The sequence below is a fragment of the Dendrobium catenatum genome, unplaced genomic scaffold (assembly GCF_001605985.2).
Source record: "Dendrobium catenatum unplaced genomic scaffold, ASM160598v2 fragScaff_scaffold_8, whole genome shotgun sequence".
In the NCBI taxonomy this organism is placed as follows: Eukaryota; Viridiplantae; Streptophyta; class Magnoliopsida; order Asparagales; family Orchidaceae; genus Dendrobium; species Dendrobium catenatum.
The window spans coordinates 528,462-534,186 of record NW_021318470.1 but is presented as its reverse complement, the minus strand read 5'-3'; positions in this window follow the sequence as shown (position 1 = coordinate 534,186).

The window sequence follows — 5,725 nt, the reverse complement described above, 5'->3', positions numbered from 1 at the left end:
TCTTTGCAGCCATTAATGACATCGAGGAAGAAACGTTAAGCAGGAGCTCTTAAATCAAGCAACCATTTTGGTAATATTATTTCTGGTGATTTTCTTATCTAGGACTGTTTGAAAGAGTTTATTTCCTGATCATCTTTTATATACATATTATGTGGTGACATGGATGATTATTTTATCAACTTAAGTGAAAATTAAAGCTGCTTACTTTTATTTGACTGGTTATTGGTTTCTCATTTCCTTGAGCGTTCTCTTTTATGCTCTGTGATTTAGATGCTTTTGATCAATTGAAACTTTGAACTTTTAAAATTGTTTCAAGAGGTTGGGTGAGGCTAGCACATGACTGTTGAAAAGAACTTGAATCCCTCGTTATTTTATAAAGATTATAAACTTTGAACTTGTGCCCGGTCTTAGATTTCTTTTGGGACACATTTCTTACTGTTTTTTAAAACATCTTTTTAGTACATTTAAGAAGCCATTTCAAATGACATCTTAGGCTTCATTTGGGGCGGCTTTCTCACCTCTTCTTAAAGTAGCTTTTTAGTACAAAAATTAAAATTTTTATACTAAAAAGCTGCTTTAAAAAACAGTAAAAAAGTCGGTGATTTCCCTCATTATTTTATAAACATTTTGGAAAAGAATTATGGTCAAGTGATTTCCTTTCTGAAATCTGTGCCCGGTCTTAGGCTTCATTTGGGATATCTTTTTTACTGTTTTTTAAAACAAAATTTTAGTACATTTAAGAAGAAGTAATTTAAAATGACGTCTTAGGCTTCGTTTGGGACGGCTTTCTTCTGCTTCTCAAAATAGTTTTCTAGTATAAAAATTTTAATTTTTATATTGAAAAATTATTTTGAGAAGCGAAAGAAAGTCGTACCAAGGAGGCCTTAATTTGTATGTTCAGCTATCAGTACATGAAACCTGTATGAATTCAATATTGCTTATTTCCTATCTAAGTTCCTGCTTTTGTTTTCCAGGATTTTGTATTTGGCATTTCAGTTAGAGGATTGTGACATTTGGCTTTGCTTTCTTCTATTAATTTGAGATCTTTTTTAGACAAAAATTTTCAACTGTTTTATAGTTACAGAACCAAAGGTTGTTTTACGATTTAGTTTATGTCATGATGGGATTTGAAGTCTTTGGATTTGTGTTAAGATTAGTGTAGCTTTTGTATGTTATATATAGCCTTAATATGTTAATTTTGGTATAAAAAAATTGATGTATAAAAAAATTGATGATTGTAAAGCTCATTTTGATATAAATTGAGTCGGGATATTATTTGATTTTGTTTTTCATAATATTTGGTTGGTTTTGGTTCTTGAAAAAAATTTGAAAAAAAAGGGTCCCTTATAATTTATTTGCCACAAGGCACTTCTAATTTTCACCACAAAATTTATTTTGTTGTCTATCATATTGTATCAATATATTTTTTCAATCATAAAAAAAAGGTCATTATTTATAACGGATAATATATATTAGTGAAATTATTTCAGCTAGGTTAGGTCCTAGTTTCTCAATGTAAAACTCTGTTGTCTATTGTAATAGTTTTATTTATGTGTGATGGATTAAGATAATAAATTCTTTGACTCTGTTGTCAAGAACATTCTGACGTGCAATAGTTTAGTGTCGTATGTGGGAAATGATTCTCAGCCAAAAGCAACCTCTGCCACACCTTGAATGGTTGTTCAAGACTTCGTTTGGGATGGTTTTCTTACTGCTTCTTAAAACGGCTTTTTACTACAAATTTTATGATTTTTGTATTAAAAAACAGCTTTAAAAAGTAGGAAGAAAGCCGTCCCAAACGAAGCACAAGTCAACATCTTTAGTATGGTTGTATTCGGAGAATCTCTTCGTCATCTATTAATTCATCTGCTTTAAAAGAAGTAAGCTAAGATTGGCGTGCAATTTCAATCGGCAAATTATTGGGTCAAGTGACCGAACGCAGAGATAGGTCCGGATATTAATAAAATATTATTTTAAAAATAGCGCAACTAAAGCGCAGGTAAAGCGCAACTAAAGCGCAGGTAAAGTGCAACTAAAGCGCAACTAAAGCGCAAGTCAAAAAGTGCAGGTAAAGCGCAATTAAAGCGCAAGGTGACGCGGCAAATTTTTATTGGATGTCCGAACTTATCTTTTGCCTCCGGTCACCTGACCCAATAATTTGCCATTTCAATCACAACATAAAGCATGCAAAGTCCTACGCATGATTGTAGTCTAAAAACTTCTCTCTTCTACAATTCATTATTGTATTAATTTCATGGGAAGCAAATCAAGACAGGGAGAACCCTTGATTTTAACCTTTAAGAGATATTTATGCTAACATCTTAGACATAATTATAGTCATGCAACCTAGTTGATAACAATCTTTTGTGAAGCTTCTATTAAATATGAGAAAAAAAATTATAAGTGATACGTCACGCAAAAATTATCTTGATCGGGCACGAATCTTGAGGCAAAAGTTAGTTGGAAACTTCAAAAATTAAATTTGAAATCTCCCGTACTCCGATTTCAGCGAGCTTATAGTCAAACTGAGCGTCTCAGAAATACGAACCCAACGACACCAAGATCAACCCAATCCGAGCCCAAATGAGTCCGAATCAAGGGCTCAAAGCGCTGTTGGAAGGTTCAAACCGCAATTTGAGTTATCAAACGGTCTCCGATTTTGACGAGCTTATACTCGAATCAAACGTCTCGACGAGATGAATCAAACGAGCCCAAGATCGCCGAATTCCGACATCATTAAGGCCTTCAAATGTCCAACGAACAGTGCATGATCGAAGGGTTCCATATCGGTCGTCCATTCGGATCACTCCCTATTCGCCCGTGATCTCACACCTATTTACGGGCTATGCCACTCCAGAAAAACTATAAATAAAGCCCTCATTCTACACCAAAGGGACAGAAGGGAAGAGAGAGAAGAAGAAGATAAGAATGAGGAGAAGGAAGAAGCTCCTCCTCGACCACCGCCGGAGCTCTTACTGCTGCCCGAACACGTCGGGATTCTGCGTGATATTCGGGAGAACGCAGGAGTTCTTCACAACTTCCACGTGATGCTGAAATTCTTCCTAATTTGCAACAGAGTTCCCTCCTGACGCCGAAATGATTCTCAGCCAAAAGCAACCTTTGTCACACCTTGAATGGTTGTTCAAGGCTTCGTTTGGGACGGTTTTCTTACTGCTTTTTAAAGCGGTTTTTTAGTACAATTTTTTGATTTGATTTGAGATCTTCCACATAGTTTAACATCATCAAACAATATTTTGATAAATAACATTGAATAAGTTAAATATATTTGCTAGATTTCTTTCGACCTCTTTCATATATGTTAATATTATCTAGCAATGATTTGAATAATAAATTCAAAAATGTTAAATATTATTGGTGAATTTTCTTGAACTCTTCTTTCACACAGATTAATTATTGAGTAACACTTTGACAAACAATCTTGAATATGTAAAATATCTTTTGTGGTTTCTCTCGAACTCTTTCACATAGTTTAATATTTATGTTTTACTCTAAAAAATAACACGTGATATGTCTTTTATCAACCTCTGTCATATATGTTAATGCCATCAAGTAATTTTCTAGCAAATAATGTTTGATATGTTAAAAAAAAAATTGTTGCATTTTTCTCAACATATTTCGCCACTAGTTAAGATTTTGAATCACACATTATACTAATAACCTAAGAAAGAAAAAGTTCGAAAGGAATTTTTCATGACTCTACTTAGCATAGATAAAGAGGTTAGTTAAAGTTCCATCATTGGTAAAGCCTTTATTTCATCACTAATATTGATATCCAATGTAATATCTCATTTCCCTTGAAGTTTGTTATAATTTTCAATAGAGTAATGCCTCAGTTGCATCACATTTTAAATGATTCCAATAGTGTTAAGACCGACACGAATATTTGCATAACCGATATTGGAGAATAAATTTAGAGAAAAAGTGCAGAAGCATGCCCTAATCACATCTCAATTTTATCTTTAAAAAGAGGTTAGTCTACACCTCTTTCAAAGGACGGAGCCTCGATATAGAGTCTAAAGTTCTTGAATGCCTTTAAATATGGTCGGATGAAGGCAAGCAAAGTCTCTTTTAAGGAAAGATCAGAGCATCACCATAGGGACTAGAAGTCTTGATCATCTCTTTAAGAGGATAGTAAACACCTCTTTCAAGAGAAGAACGAAGCCTCACCATAGGGACTAGAAATCTTAACAATCCTCAAACTATATCCATCCAATAAGGATAATGAACTCCCTTTTTTTACGGGAGGATTAGAGTCTTTCCATAGGGACTACATGTCACGACCTGACCTAATACGACCTAATACGGCACATGTCATATCGTGCCCAATCATAACAAGAAATAGAAATTGATCCCAAGATCCAGCAGGATAAATGCTAAGAAAAATTAAACTTTCTTTTTATACAATACAGAGCTACTATTGAATACAATATTAAACGGGAGATTAAATCTCAAAAATAATTATTCTATGTATCATCCAAAAATACATGTACAATCTAATGCCTATTTATAACAGTGCTCGAAAACATAAAGTACAATAAAATAAAACCCCAACCTATTATATATATATATATATAGCATAGATCAAAGCTTGATAGAAGCACTATACAACTCTCTCTTTACCCTTTCCCTGACCTAAAAGTGAAAGCAAAAGCAAGAATGAGCTGACACGGCTCAGTAGGCTATCGTAACCTAAAACAAGAATCAATAGCTTCAACCAACTAAAAATACTGAATTAATAAACTGAAGTATTATGCAAAAAATTGAAACTTAAATGGATAACATTACTACATTTTAATAAGCATTTAAATAACTATCAAAATTGTACTGATGCCGACTGAAATATAACCAAATATTTCATAATAATTATTAGAATGGTCCGCATAACCCAATTTTTTATATATAATAATTAACAAAATTCCTACGCACCGCCAACAAAATCCATTCTTAATAAATATAGCCTTGAGGATCTAGAATTTCTAATACATATCATAATTTCTTTTCGTGGTTAGTTCAAATTTTTTATTCACATATATTGAAAAAAAAAAAGCATTATATACTACTAAAATAATCACAGTATTATTATATGAGTCTACAAAAATACTCTAATGACTGTCAAATAATTCCCCATCCAATAATCTATAATTTGTCAAAATTAAGTTTTCAAAATTTCACCACATTACTAGATTGTGAGTAAATACGAATAAAAGTTACCAAAATCCAATAAAATTGCATTTTGTAAAATTAAATTACAAATTTTATCAGAAAAATCTCAATAACGCGGAATTATCGAAATTTGAAATAGTTAAAATGTAATTTACCTCGATCCAAGCAATTTTTCTAATTGAAGTGACTAGCAAAAATGGCTCACTGACCTTCAAACTGAAATAGGTAAAAATGTCATCCAGACCAGTCAGTTATGTATCCTACGCATTGTCGAGCCTTTTTTTCTTATTAGACGATCCAATTTAGTCATTTTTTGGATCTCAAAGATCGTTTTTAAAATTTTTTTTTTTACTCAATTTTGACATTTTCGAAGTCCGGCATATTTTCTTAGATCAATTTCAAAAAATTTAGAGAACTCTGCATCAAATTTTCTTAAGAATTTTTGCTTCGATTGACTTTGTTATCATGAAAGGTTAAAAGTATAATTATGGAGATTTAATATGGTTTGTAGCCCGGAGGGAATGCTTGCATTGGCACTCAA